This window comes from Carcharodon carcharias, chromosome 24 (assembly GCF_017639515.1).
Source record: "Carcharodon carcharias isolate sCarCar2 chromosome 24, sCarCar2.pri, whole genome shotgun sequence".
Lineage (NCBI taxonomy): Eukaryota > Metazoa > Chordata > Chondrichthyes > Lamniformes > Lamnidae > Carcharodon > Carcharodon carcharias.
The window spans coordinates 19498037-19513762 of NC_054490.1; the positions used below are offsets into that span (position 1 = coordinate 19498037).

The 15726-nt window shown below is 42.3% G+C and overlaps 4 non-coding genes across 4 annotated transcripts; 2 read left to right on the top strand and 2 right to left on the bottom strand.

The window, feature by feature from the left end:
- The first annotated feature begins 1382 nt into the window (after positions 1-1382).
- Positions 1383-1455, top strand: trnak-uuu. Its single transcript has one exon. It is a non-coding gene; the product is annotated as a tRNA-Lys (tRNA).
- Positions 1456-3224: 1769 nt separating this feature from the next.
- trnak-uuu lies at positions 3225-3298 on the bottom strand. The gene has a single exon. It is a non-coding gene; the product is annotated as a tRNA-Lys (tRNA).
- Positions 3299-10753: 7455 nt separating this feature from the next.
- trnak-uuu lies at positions 10754-10826 on the top strand. The gene has a single exon. It is a non-coding gene; the product is annotated as a tRNA-Lys (tRNA).
- A 1763-nt stretch (positions 10827-12589) lies between these two features.
- trnak-uuu lies at positions 12590-12663 on the bottom strand. The gene has a single exon. It is a non-coding gene; the product is annotated as a tRNA-Lys (tRNA).
- Positions 12664-15726: the final 3063 nt, after the last annotated feature.

The window sequence follows — 15726 nt, forward strand, 5'->3', positions numbered from 1 at the left end:
AGTATCTACCTGACAACAGGCGTTGGCACACTATTTCTGCTTCCTCTGAATCTCTAACACATTCACATTCAGAAATCTCTGTGTTTATTTTACCTGCCTTTCCCTTTGTTGGGAATGTGCCTTGATTGCACTTGGAGTATCTCATCTTTAAATGCAGACCATTGTTGTGTTACCATTTGGACAGCTAATTGTTGTTTCCTATTTATCTGGGCCAGATCCATTCTTTCCACATTTCAGTTGGCATTCCACCAGTGGTCAAATCATACTTTGCATTGCTCTTTGTCTCCTTCCGTAGCCAACCTAAAACTTAAGAGACCACAATCGTTGCCCTCTGAATGATCACTTACCAATGCTTGATCCACTTCTCCCACCTCATACTCCGGAACCATTTTTTGAGAACCGTGTTGATTATTTCCGGCGAGCCCTTCTGACAGATAAATGTGCATCCTGACTTGGCCATTGATTGGCCGAGATTTTCCCATTCTTCAGGACATACGAAATAGGAGCAGAAGTAGACGATTCGGCTCCTCGAGCCTGGTCCCCCATTCAATACGATAATGGCTCTGATCTGTTTGTGTTTTGAGTTCCACAAACCCATCTCCCCTCCCAACTCCCCCATAACCATTGATTCCCTTCCTAACATGAATCTATCTACTCTGAAGATGTCATACGGACTCGAAACGTTAACTCTGTTTTTCTCTCCACAGATGCTGTTAGACCTGCTGAGCTTTTCCAGCATTTTCTGTTTTTGTTTCAGATTTCCAACATCCGCAGTGTTTTGCTTTTATACAACAACCTATCTCCCACCGCTTTAAAAATATTCATTGATCCCCCGCTCCCAACGTCTTCTGAGGCAGAGATTTCCAAAGTTGCACAAACCTCAGACAGAAAAATATTCTCCTCTTCTCTGAAATGGGCGACCCCATATTTTAACAAGCTGAAATAGTTTTTCTATGTTTAACCTGATAAACACTGTGGATGTCTCCGACAGCCTACTCTTCATTTTAACATACTGGAGACAACAGGAGGCCGCGATTTGCAAACTGTCCGGCGAATTAACCGATTATAAAGCGGAAAGCTGCTGCTGAATCTGCACTCTTTCCACCCCAGCTCAACATCAGCCAGCTTGTTGCTCTGATGAGTGTCTCTGAGAATATCAGAAATGGGAGCAGGAGTAGCCTCTCCTGGCCTTCAGGACTGCTCCTACATTCAATATCTTCATGAATCATCCTCTGTCTCAATTGCACCTTCTTCATCAGTCTCCATATCCCTCTGATCTGACAGAACCCCGGGAAATACCCGCACTGACTTGAATATAATCAGCGAGCATCCGCAGTTCTCCCGTGCCCAGAAATTAGAAGATTGAGAGACTCCTGCATGAAGCCCGGATAGCTCAGTCGGTAGAGCATCAGACTTTTAATCTGAGGGTCCAGGGTTCAAGTCCCTGTTCGGGCGGTAGTCTATCTCACTTGAAAGGCGGAAATTTATGCAGCTGATACCTCAAGGATCATCTTGCCTCAAAGTACAGGTTTGGGGCATCCTTTAAAATGTCGGTTGAAGGGTGTCAAAGTGTTGCTACTGTTGATTTATTTCTGCAAATTCCTTGTAAATTTACAGCAAGATATTTTGAAACACCCTGCGCCCTGACTGGAGCCTTGATTGGTCCAGATCTTTCTGTTCTACAGGGCAGGTTGAATAAGTTTCTCCCCATTTCACAACTTTAACACCAAAGACATCTCTATCTGTCTGCTATTCATTTTAACACATTTCAGACAATCGGAGCCCGCAGTTTGCAAATTAAATTCTCGATTAATCCACTAAAAATCGGAATTTTCTCTCCCTCCGCTCCGAGGTCATTGTAAACCTGTTTGTTGTTCTGATCCGTGTCTGTAAGCATTTCAGACACAGGAGCAGGAGCAGCATCGGCTGCCCCTTCAGCGCTGCTCCAACATTTAATAAGGTCATGGTGCATCTCCTATCTTAATGTCCACTTCCTGAACTGTCCTCGTGTCCATTTGCTCTGAAATATCGACCTCAGTTTCGATTGTAATCAGCGTGCATGCGCAGTTCTCCCCTGTCTAGAATTCAGAAGGTTCACAAGACTTTGGATGAAAACATTTTGCTCGTCTCGGTGATAATGGCCGACGCCTTGTTGTGAGACTCTGACAGCCCGTGCCACAGTCCCCAGCGACTGTCCTTTCATCAACTTACCTTCCAAAATCTCTTCATTCAAAGGCTTTTGCAGGTTTTGAATTCTAGACACGGGGGAACTGCACTGATTCTATTCAGGACAGATTTGGATATTTCTCTGTGTCCTGTCAGAACAAAGGGACATGAGGAAGATGACATTTACAGACAAAATCAGACCTGACCATATTAAACGTTGGAACAATCCTGAATGCCAGTGCATGCTTCTCCTGCCTCTGTTTCTGATATTCTTACTATCATCAGAGCAACGCCAGGATTGTATTGACCTGGAGCGGAAGAATTGCAGATTCAGTAGCACCATTCCGCTTTTTAATGGGTTAATTAGGAGCACAATTTGCATAATGCTTCTTCCTGTTGGACTCAGACGGATGATGATTGCACCTGTCGCTGTCTCTTTCGTGTAATAAAGGTTAAGTACCGAGAAAGCTCCCTTTCCCCGAGCCTGAAGAATTGGAATATCTCGGCCAATCAAGAGCCAAGTCTAAAAGCAGTAAGAAAAAACGCTAGCGGGAAATATCGAACAACATTCTGAAAGAGAGAGAAAACCATTGACGCTACTCAAACCGAGACAAGCTGTAAAGAGTTTGACTCTGAAGCCACATCTGAATGACTTAGGATCAGGAAGAAAACTCGGCGGGAAATATTTGCTTTTCAGGGTCTCGGGTGGCCGTAACTTTGGTCAATTTTTATGACACAGCCGATAGTAAATGCTGAGTTGTTCAAATGCCAGAGTAAAAGTTGGAACAACTGTAATAATACATTATTGCAATAATGAGATGCAGGCTTTCGTTTCAGTAGTAAACAGAAAATGCAGGAAGAACTCAGCAGGTCTGGTAGCATCAGTGGAGAGGGAAACAGAGCTAACGTTTTGAGACCCTTTGACACTTCTTCAGAGGGGAAAACACATGGATATAACAAAGCCCTGGCAAAGCACACACTGGACACACCCATTCAAAATGAGCGCCGTTTAGGTTTGATTCTTTCAGACAGACTTGAGGTTCACAAGTTAAACAGCGTCACCCGAACAGGAACTTGAACACTGGACCCTCAGATTAAAAGTCTGACGCTCTACCAACTGAGCTACCCGGGGTTCCAGCGGGTTCTTTGACAAGGCGCTCTTCAATGTCTCACTACAGGAATTTCATTCTCCCATTCTTTGACTTTTCATTCCATTTCAAACAAATCCGCCTTCTGCAGAACATTTCCAACAACCGCAGGCTGACTCCCTCACTTGGCTTCCTCTTCATCAATCTTCTCACTGCCACCAAGTACTCGTTATTTCACAATGTCCTGTGATGTGATCACTCTTCCTTCCTACAAATTTCTTCACCGGGTCCTAAATATTTTGAAGATAATGTTAATTAAAGAGCCCGCATTGAGTTGCAGGAATGACAGCGGGAGGTTCCAAATTGTCGGAGATGAATTTAGGGAAAAGAAAACGATCCCATTTGTTCTTGGAGGTGGGAAAGTGTGATGTCATCCACTTTGAAAGCAAGAATGCGGATTCGGTGTAAATGACGTCATTTTCTGCAGCCGAAAATCCAGCTCCAGCTTCTTTTTGTGGAATATTTGGTGGATTTCCAGCGAGCTTTATTCGTGTAAAAAGTTAATCCTCTCAAGCGCTTTAAATTGTTATGTGCTTCAATCCCCTTTCATTCTTCTTACCTCTATGTAATGGACAATAAAAAAGAGAAATTATCGACATGCTCAGCGCGTCAGGCGTCATTTGTGGCGAGAGAGGGTGACTTTACGCCTTTTATTGGCCGAGTGTCAGCCGGACAGGCACAGGTGGTGGAGAATATGACGTCGGGTGACAGGGCGTTGAGGGGTGTGAACTGGTGCAGCAGGGCGCGATTTCGTCAACACGGGGATGTGCCATTAAAAATGATACCCGTCAGGGATTTTGAAAGGTATCCAATTGGCGGCACTGCGCATGCTCTGTCCTTTAGGCGTTGAATTGAATAGTTTTCGTGTATGGGCTCGGACGCTGTTTTCAATCATTCGTGTCATGAAGCTATTAATGTATGTTATTAGATTTAACAAAAAATACAGTGTGAGCCTGTGGGTCTGTCTCAATTGGCTTAAAGCCAGATAGTCTGGATGTTTCGATGTTTACTAGTTTTGTGATATAAGAGAATTAGAGAGCATTTGTATTTTGTTGGATGGAGCGTGCAAGAACGGGAGTAAAGTATGGCATCTAGCTAGCAGAGACCAAGCAAAATGTTTATATTAGTGATAAAATTGGTGCTATGAAAGGGGATTTATTTTTAGAGGGGGTGGAGTTCAAAGCGGATGGTGATGCAATGAGAATTTACATTAAATGACATGTGCTGGCTATAACAGGGAGCAGTCTTGTGTGTGCAGGGCAGAGGCAATATAAGGTCAAAGCCTGTATTTTGAATTTGTAAGATGAAAATGCTTTACCTGGTGCCTGCTTAAAGCTTATGGGTTGCTATTTCCTTAATAGAGATTAGTTTGGGAATTTGTTAAAAGTTATGACAGTATTAATATGTAGCCATGTGGATGTGTTTAATGTGCTGCAACTTAATAAGTAGTTTCATTGAGCTTAATATAAAAACCTCTCGAGAGCTGGTGGCCTGGTCACTGAATTAAGAGTTGCCTCTCAAACATACCACTTTAAAATATGGGTTATGATATATTATGACTATAATATATAGTAGTTTAAAGTTTTCCTCTGGGATTTTAAATAACTCAGCTGTATCAACTAGGTCATAGCATTCGAACTGTTAGAAAGTCCTCACCATGTGTCAATAATTCCAAGTAATGCGTGTAGAAAAATTCATTAATACAAGTAATAAGTTTGGATTTAGAATTGTCTCAGTGATTCAGAGCCATGACTTAGTTGGTTAAAATGCCTGTCTACTAAACAGGAAATCCTAACTCTCCAAATATTAAAATCTATGTTCTCCTAATGCCTCTACTTTGTGTGAAAATAATTTAATATATCTTCCCCATCTTTACCTGAGAAACATTTGCAAGTTTTAAAAGTCCCTTGTCACTTCTAAACTTCCCTTTGAAAGTCAGCAGCTGAAAAAACCAAGTCTTCACTTACATCATAAAGTATATTTTAAATCCAGCTGATTTAGTTGTAAATCCAACTTCACCAGAACCTCTCGTGACAAATGCATGAAACTAACTCCTTTACATAAACACACACACACACACAAAAACAAACAGATACACATAGATGCACAACCTTCCTTACAGAATACCACCTTATTCCCAAAAACATTTATACAAAGTAACACCCATGATCACAACAGATACTTTTTTCTCTGTCCCGAAGAATGAGAATATCTAGGCCAATCAAGAGCCAAGTCAGGAAACTTTTTTTTAAAATAAAAAGTCTAGCTGGAAATGTATAACTACATTCTGAAAAAAAGTATGTTTCAACCAAAGGAAATTGCGGCAAAGCGAGATGAATTGGAAACTGAACACATACCAGAATGCTCATTACCAATCTCTTCCTCATCTGAGGGCAGCTTTACACATTCAACACAGTAAAAGGAACTTGAACCCTGGCTTCTCAGGTTGAATGTTTGACACTGTACCAATTGGGATATATGGGCTTGCAAAACATGCTTTCACAAAGCGTTCGTCAATGTCTTCCAACAGATAAATGCTTCGGTTCATTTATAATATATTACTTATATTGTTAATGATAGGCTTTATTCATAAAATATCTGAAAGAACATTACAAATCGTTTCAAAGAGGCCATTACAAAAAGTGCAATCAGATTCCAGGTTTCCACAGAGAACATGAGGAGCTTCAGTACAATCACTGGAAATTACAGACATTAGAACACGGTCATTACAGACAGTGCAATGGTTTTCAAGTCATCGACATAGACCAAATTGCACTCTGAGGTGCTTCAATACAACGGTGATCCATGTATATTTCACTGCATGCTTCCACTGTGAGTCGCATTCTCCATTTCTTACAAAACCGCCCTCCACAGGACATTTCCAGCACCCACAGCCCCACTCCGTCCCCTTGTCCTCTCTTTCATCAATCAACTCGCTGACACCAACTGCTACGATATGTCACCGTGGCAGGGTGTGATGTGGCAACTGTTTATTGCATTTGTTAGTTAAATGTTGGCTGCCTCTGGCTGGTTCGGCATTTATAGCCCACCTGTCATCAGGGATCATTTTTAAGAGTCACCCACATTTCTCATGGGTGCCACGTGTCGGAGAAACCAGCTGAGGACAGCAGGTTTTCTTCCCGAAAGGGCATCAGCACACCAAATGGGTTTCAAGACACCGGTTTGATAGTCATCATAGATTTTTAATTCCAGGTATTTATTGAAATTAAATTCCAACATCTGATGAACTCGGGTCCCCAAATTGATAACCTGGGCTGCTGGATGACCAGTCTGGTCACAGTACCACGAGACCACTGGCTCCCCAAAATCCTGCACTGAGCCCCTCAATGTTTTGAAGGCTGAGGTTAGTGCAAGAGCGAAATTCAGTTCCAGGAATGACAGCGCGAAGTTACAAATCGATGGGGTGGGGGGGGTGGGGGAGGGGGCTGTGTCCAATAGCGGCTGAGGACCACAACATCATTTGTTCTTGGTGGCGGGGAAAGTGTGACGTCACGCGCCGTGAAAGGAACAAGGCGAATTCTGTGTCACGCTCTAAGTTGTGGCAATGACATATTGCAGGGCAATTAATCGATTTGGAAATACAGGACCATCAGGTATCAGTGTTCAACCTAGAAACTTCGGTCAGACTACTCTCCACTTTGTTATACTTGAAGGAATAGAGACCTGAATTCTGCAAATTGTACTCTTAAGTTAACCTACAAAAGCCCAGAATCCTGCAGGTGAATCTGCATTCCTTCCATCCTAGGCCTATATAATTGTGCCTGTTGCTCTGATTCGTGTTTGTAAGAATATAAGAAATAGGAGTGGGTGTAACCTCTGTCAGCCTTCAAGGCTGCTCCAACATTAAATAAGCTAATGGCTCATCTCTATCTTGGTTGCACCTCCCTGGACTATCCTTCTATCCCATTCAGCCAGTTGTGACTTTGTGGACCCTCTCAATGAACAAGTCACTGCCATCCCCTTAGGAAGCCTCAATTGAGTCTGCCTTCACCACAATCCTAGGAAGTGCATTCCAAATCCTCACCACTCGCTGCATGATAAACTTCTCTTTGTGTCACCCATTGCTTCTTTGGCCAAATGTCTCAAATCGGTGCCCTCTGGTTTTTGGTCCTTCCACCAATGGGAACAGTTTCCCCCTATCTTCTCTATCCAGACACCTCAGGATTTCGAATGCCTTATGTAATCTTTCACCATTCTCTTCCCCAAGGAGGACAGTCCTAATATTTCCAATCTTTCTACGTAACCCAGGTTCTTCATCCCTGGAACCATTCTTGTGAATCTTTTTCTGCACTCTCTCTCTGATACCTTCATATCCTTCCTAAAGTATACTGCCCAGAACCGGGCACAATGAGGCCAAACTGGTGTTTTATACAGGTTTTTATTTTGCATTGATTCATGGGATGTGGGCGTTGCTAGCTAGGCCAGCATTTATTGCCCATCCTTAATTGCTCTTGTTCAGAGGGCATTTAAGAGTGAACCACAATCTGGAGTCATATGAAGGCCAGACCAGGTAAGGACAGCAGAGCCCTAAAGGACATTAATGAATCAAAGGGGTTTTTACAACAATTTACAATGGTTTCATGGTCAACATTAGACTTTAAATTCCAGTTTGTTTTTCTTTAATTCAAATTCCACCATCTGTCCTGGTGGGATTAGAAGCCGGCTTCCCTGGAGCTTTACCCTGGGTCTCTGAATTAGTCATGCAGCAACAATATGACAATATGACTTGCCTTCCTACACTATGCCCCGACTGATAAAACTCAGGATGCTTTGCACTTTATTAACCACTTTCTCAATCCCCCTGTCATATCTAGATCTCATCACATATACAGCCAGGTCCCTCTACTCCTGCAAACCCTGCAGAATTATACCCTTTGTTTTATATTGCTTCTCTCCATCATTCTGATCAAAAGGAATCACTTCACACTTCTCTCAACTAAATTTCACCTGCCACTTGTCCGCCCCTTACGGCAACCTGTCCACATCCTCTTGAAGTGCAACAATATTCTCCTCATGGTTCCCCATATTTACAAATATGGCATCATCTTCAAATTTTGAAATTGAGCCCTGCACAAATAGGTCCAGATCTTTTTCATATATTGCGGAAGAGCAGGGGTCCTGACACCCATGCCTAGGGAATTCTAATGTAAGTCTTCCTCCAGAAAGCAAACAAATGTTCATCACTGCTCTTTGTTTCCTGTCACTAAGACAATTTAATATCAATGTTGCAACTGTTCCTCTTATTCCATGGGCTCTGACTTTGCTCACAAGTCAATTGTGCACCACTTTGTAAAAATACATTCCTTTGGTTCATGTAGACTACATCAACAGCATTATCCTTATCGACAAAGTCAGACAATTTGTTTAAACGATTTAGTTTTGTCCTAAACAAATCTTTGCTGGTTTCCTCAATTAACCCACATTTGCCCAAGTGACCCTTCATGTTGTCTTGAATTATCATTTCTAAAACCTCCACACAGCAGAGGTTAAACTGACTGACCTGTTAAGGCTGGGCTGATCTTCGTGCCTGTTTTTGAAAAACATGGGTAGCATTTGTTATTCTCAAGTCCTTTGGCACCACTACACAGAGATTGCAAAATTCAGACCAGTGCCTCTGCAATTTCCACTCTCACTTCCTTCATTACCCTAGAATACAACTGATCCTATCCTTTTTCATTATGAACTTCAATTACTGACAGGACTCTCCATGCCTCCTCTTTTCAAATGTCAAACACTTCAAGTGTTTTAAATACCCCGTCATTAACAAGACCTGGGCACCATCTTCTCCTTTGCTAAAGACAGATGCAAAATATTCATTGAATGCCTGTTAGCTGTGGCCCTGTTTCCATGTACAATTCACCAAATCGACCCAACTCGTCCTTTAAACACCCGTTTCCTGTTTTTATGCCTGCAGTGGACCATTGGATTCCATTTTGTGTTAGCTGCCAGTCACTTCTCATACTCTCTGTTTGCTTCTCGCATTTGCTTTTTCAGTTCCCCTTTGAACCTTCAATATTCAGCCCGATTCCTGGTCACAGTATCTACCTGACAACAGACGTTAGCACACTATTTCTGCTTCCTCTGAATCTCTAACACATTCACATTCAGAAATCTCTGTGTTTATTTTACCTGCCTTTCCCTTTGTTGGAAATGTGCCTTGATTGCACTTGGAGTATCTCATCTTTAAATGCAGACCATTGTTGTGTTACCATTTGGACAGCTAATTGTTGTTTCCTATTTATCTGGGCCAGACCCATTCTTACCACATTTCAGTTGGCATTCCACCAGTGGTCAAATCAATATTTGCATTGCTCTTTGTCTCCTTCCGTAGCCAACCTAAAACTTAAGAGACCACAATCGTTGCCCTCTGAATGATCACTTACCAATGCTTGATCCACTTCTCCCACCTCATACTCCGGAACCATTTTTTGAGAACCGTGTTGATTATTTCCGGCGAGCCCTTCTGACAGATAAATGTGCATCCTGACTTGGCCATTGATTGGCCGAGATTTTCCCATTCTTCAGGACATACGAAATAGGAGCAGAAGTAGACGATTCGGCCCCTCGAGCCTGGTCCCCCATTCAATACGATAATGGCTCTGATCTGTTTGGGTTTTGAGTTCCACAATCCCATCTCCCCTCCCAACTCCCCCATAACCATTGATTCCCTTCGTAACATGAATCTATCTACTCTGAAGATGTCATACGGACTCGAAACGTTAACTCGGTTTATCTCTCCACAGATGCTGTTAGACCTGCTGAGCTTTTCCAGCATTTTCTGTTTTTGTTTCACATTTTCAACATCCGCAGTGTTTTGCTTTTATACAACAACCTATCTCCCACCGCTTTAAAAATATTCATTGATCCCCCGCTCCCAACGTCTTCTGAGGCAGAGATTTCCAAAGTTGCACAAACCTCAGACAGAAAAATATTCTCCTCTTCTCTGAAATGGGCAACCCCATATTTTAACAAGCTAAAATAGTTTTTCTATGTTTAACCTGAAAAACACTGTGGATATCTCCGACAGCCTACTCTTCATTTTAACATACTGGAGACAACAGGAGGCCGCGATTTGCAAACTGTCCGGCGAATTAACCGATTATAAAGCGGAAAGCTGCTGCTGAATCTGCACTCTTTCCACCCCAGCTAAACATCAGCCAGCTTGTTGCTCTGATGAGTGTCTCTGAGAATATCAGAAATGGGAGCAGGAGTAGCCTCTCCTGGCCTTCAGGACTGCTCCTACATTCAATATCTTCATGAATCATCCTCTGTCTCAATTGCACCTTCTTCATCAGTCTCCATATCCCTCTGATCTGACAGAACCCCGGGAAATACCCGCACTGACTTGAATATAATCAGCGAGCATCCGCAGTTCTCCCGTCCCCAGAATTTAGAATATTGAGTCACTTCTGCATGAAGCCCGGATAGCTCAGTCGGTAGAGCATCAGACTTTTAATCTGAGGGTCCAGGGTTCAAGTCCCTGTTCGGGCGGTACTCTATCTTAGTTGAAAGGCTGAAATTTATGCAGCTGATACCTCCAGGATCATCTTGCCTCAAAGTACAGGTTTGGGGCATCCTTTAAAATGTCGGTTGAAGGGTGTCAAAGTGTTGCTACGGTTGATTTATTTCTGCCAATTCCTTGTAAATTTACAGCGAGATATTTTGAAACACCCTGCGCCCTGACTGGAGCCTTGATTGGTCCAGATCTTTCTGTTCTACAGGGCAGGTTGAATAAGTTTCTCCCCATTTCACAACTTTAACACCAAAGACATCTCCATCAGTCTGCTATTCATTTTAACACATTCCAGACAATCGGAGCCCGCAGTCTGCAAATTATATTCTCGATTAATCCACTCACAATCGGAATTTTCTCTCCCTCCGCTCCGAGGTCATTGTAAACCTGTTTGTTGTTCTGATCCGTGTCTGTAAGCATTTCAGACACAGGAGCAGGAGCAGCATCGGCTGCCCCTTCAGCGCTGCTCCAACATTTAATATGGTGCATCTCCTATCTTAATGTCCACTTCCTGAACTGTCCTCGTGTCCATTTGCTCTGAAATATCGACCTCAGTTTCGACTGTAATCAGCGTGCATGCGCAGTTCTCCCCTGTCTAGAATTCAGAAGGTTCACAAGACTTTGGATGAAAACATTTTGCTCGTCTCGGTGATAAGGGCCGACGCCTTGTTGTGAGACTCTGACAGCCCGTGCCACAGTCCCCAGCGACTGTCCTTTCATCAACTTACCTTCCAAAATCTCTTCATTCAAGGGCTTTTGCAGGTTTTGAATTCTAGACACGGGGGAACTGCACTGATTCTATTCAGGACAGATTTGGATATTTCTCTGTGTCCTGTCAGAACAAAGGGACATGAGGAAGATGACAGTTACAGACAAAATCAGACCTGACCATATTAAACGTTGGAACAATCCTGAATGCCAGTGCATGCTTCTCCTGCCCCTGTTTCTGATATTCTTACTATCATCAGAGCAACGCCAGGATTGTATTGACCTGGAGCGGAAGAATTGCAGATTCAGTAGCACCATTCCGCTTTTTAATGGGTTAATTAGGAGCACAATTTGCATAATGCTTCTTCCTGTTGGACTCAGACGGATGATGATTGCACCTGTCGCTGTCTCTTTCGTGTAATAAAGGTTAAGTACCGAGAAAGCTCCCTTTCCCCGAGCCTGAAGAATTGGAATATCTCGGCCAATCAAGAGCCAAGTCTAAAAGCAGTAAGAAAAAACGCTAGCGGGAAATATCGAACAACATTCTGAAAGAGAGAGAAAACCATTGACGCTACTCAAACCGAGACAAGCTGTAAAGAGTTTGACTCTGAAGCCACATCTGAATGACTTAGGGTCAGGAAGAAAACTCGGCGGGAAATATTTGCTTTTCAGGGTCTCGGGTGGCCGTAACTTTGGTCAATATTTATGACATAGCCGATGGTAAATGCTGAGTTGTTCAAATGCCAGAGTAAAAGTTGAAACAACTGTAATAATACATTATTGCAATAATGAGATGCAGGCTTTCGTTTCAGTAGTAAACAGAAAATGCAGGAAGAACTCAGCAGGTCTGGTAGCATCAGTGGAGAGGGAAACAGAGCTAACGTTTTGAGACCCTTTGACACTTCTTCAGAGGGGAAAACACATGGATATAACAAAGCCCTGGCAAAGCACACACTGGACACACCCATTCAAAATGAGCGCCGTTTAGGTTTGATTCTTTCAGACAGACTTGAGGTTCACAAGTTAAACAGCGTCACCCGAACAGGAACTTGAACACTGGACCCTCAGATTAAAAGTCTGACGCTCTACCAACTGAGCTACCCGGGGTTCCAGCGGGTTCTTTGACAAGGCGCTCTTCAATGTCTCACTACAGGAATTTCATTCTCCCATTCTTTGACTTTTCATTCCATTTCAAACAAATCCGCCTTCTGCAGAACATTTCCAACAACCGCAGGCTGACTCCCTCACTTGGCTTCCTCTTCATCAATCTTCTCACTGCCACCAAGTACTCGTTATTTCACAATGTCCTGTGATGTGATCACTCTTCCTTCCTACAAATTTCTTCACCGGGTCCTAAATATTTTGAAGATAATGTTAATTAAAGAGCCCGCATTGAGTTGCAGGAATGACAGCGGGAGGTTCCAAATTGTCGGAGATGAATTTAGGGAAAAGAAAACGATCCCATTTGTTCTTGGAGGTGGGAAAGTGTGATGTCATCCACTTTGAAAGCAAGAATGCGGATTCGGTGTAAATGACGTCATTTTCTGCAGCCGAAAATCCAGCTCCAGCTTCTTTTTGTGGAATATTGGTGGATTTCCAGCGAGCTTTATTCGTGTAAAAAGTTAATCCTCTCAAGCGCCTTAAATTGTTATGTGCTTCAATCCCCTTTCATTCTTCTTACCTCTATGTAATGGACAATAAAAAAGAGAAATTATCGACATGCTCAGCGCGTCAGGCGTCATTTGTGGCGAGAGAGGGTGACTTTACCCGCCTTTTATTGGCCGAGTGTCAGCCGGACAGGCACAGGTGGTGGAGAATATGACGTCGGGTGACAGGGCGTTGAGGGGTGTGAACTGGTGCAGCAGGGCGCGATTTCGTCAACACGGGGATGTGCCATTAAAAATGATACCCGTCAGGGATTTTGAAAGGTATCCAATTGGCGGCACTGCGCATGCTCTGTCCTTTAGGCGTTGAATTGAATAGTTTTCGTGTATGGGCTCGGACGCTGTTTTCAATCATTCGTGTCATGAAGCTATTAATGTATGTTATTAGATTTAACAAAAAATACAGTGTGAGCCTGTGGGTCTGTCTCAATTGGCTTAAAGCCAGATAGTCTGGATGTTTCGATGTTTACTAGTTTTGTGATATAAGAGAATTAGAGAGCATTTGTATTTTGTTGATGGAGCGTGCAAGAACGGGAGTAAAGTATGGCATCTAGCTAGCAGAGACCAAGCAAAATGTTTATATTAGTGATAAAATTGGTGCTATGAAAGGGGATTTATTTTTAGAGGGGGTGGAGTTCAAAGCGGATGGTGATGCAATGAGAATTTACATTAAATGACATGTGCTGGCTATAACAGGGAGCAGTCTTGTGTGTGCAGGGCAGAGGCAATATAAGGTCAAAGCCTGTATTTTGAATTTGTAAGATGAAAATGCTTTACCTGGTGCCTGCTTAAAGCTTATGGGTTGCTATTTCCTTAATAGAGATTAGTTTGGGAATTTGTTAAAAGTTATGACAGTATTAATATGTAGCCATGTGGATGTGTTTAATGTGCTGCAACTTAATAAGTAGTTTCATTGAGCTTAATATAAAAACCTCTCGAGAGCTGGTGGCCTGGTCACTGAATTAAGAGTTGCCTCTCAAACATACCACTTTAAAATATGGGTTATGATATATTATGACTATAATATATAGTAGTTTAAAGTTTTCCTCTGGGATTTTAAATAACTCAGCTGTATCAACTAGGTCATAGCATTCGAACTGTTAGAAAGTCCTCACCATGTGTCAATAATTCCAAGTAATGCGTGTAGAAAAATTCATTAATACAAGTAATAAGTTTGGATTTAGAATTGTCTCAGTGATTCAGAGCCATGACTTAGTTGGTTAAAATGCCTGTCTACTAAACAGGAAATCCTAACTCTCCAAATATTAAAATCTATGTTCTCCTAATGCCTCTACTTTGTGTGAAAATAATTTAATATATCTTCCCCATCTTTACCTGAGAAACATTTGCAAGTTTTAAAAGTCCCTTGTCACTTCTAAACTTCCCTTTGAAAGTCAGCAGCTGAAAAAACCAAGTCTTCACTTACATCATAAAGTATATTTTAAATCCAGCTGATTTAGTTGTAAATCCAACTTCACCAGAACCTCTCGTGACAAATGCATGAAACTAACTCCTTTACATAACCACACACACACACACAAAACAAACAGATACACATAGATGCACAACCTTCCTTACAGAATACCACCTTATTCCCAAAAACATTTATACAAAGTAACACCCATGATCACAACAGATACTTTTTTCTCTGTCCCGAAGAATGAGAATATCTAGGCCAATCAAGAGCCAAGTCAGGAAACTTTTTTTTAAAATAAAAAGTCTAGCTGGAAATGTATAACTACATTCTGAAAAAAAGTATGTTTCAACCAAAGGAAATTGCGGCAAAGCGAGATGAATTGGAAACTGAACACATACCAGAATGCTCATTACCAATCTCTTCCTCATCTGAGGGCAGCTTTACACATTCAACACAGTAAAAGGAACTTGAACCCTGGCTTCTCAGGTTGAATGTTTGACACTGTACCAATTGGGATATATGGGCTTGCAAAACATGCTTTCACAAAGCGTTCGTCAATGTCTTCCAACAGATAAATGCTTCGGTTCATTTATAATATATTACTTATATTGTTAATGATAGGCTTTATTCATAAAATATCTGAAAGAACATTACAAATCGTTTCAAAGAGGCCATTACAAAAAGTGCAATCAGATTCCAGGTTTCCACAGAGAACATGAGGAGCTTCAGTACAATCACTGGAAATTACAGACATTAGAACACGGTCATTACAGACAGTGCAATGGTTTTCAAGTCATCGACATAGACCAAATTGCACTCTGAGGTGCTTCAATACAACGGTGATCCATGTATATTTCACTGCATGCTTCCACTGTGAGTCGCATTCTCCATTTCTTACAAAACCGCCCTCCACAGGACATTTCCAGCACCCACAGCCCCACTCCGTCCCCTTGTCCTCTCTTTCATCAATCAACTCGCTGACACCAACTGCTACGATATGTCACCGTGGCAGGGTGTGATGTGGCAACTGTTTATTGCATTTGTTAGTTAAATGTTGGCTGCCTCTGGCTGGTTCGGCATTTATAGCCC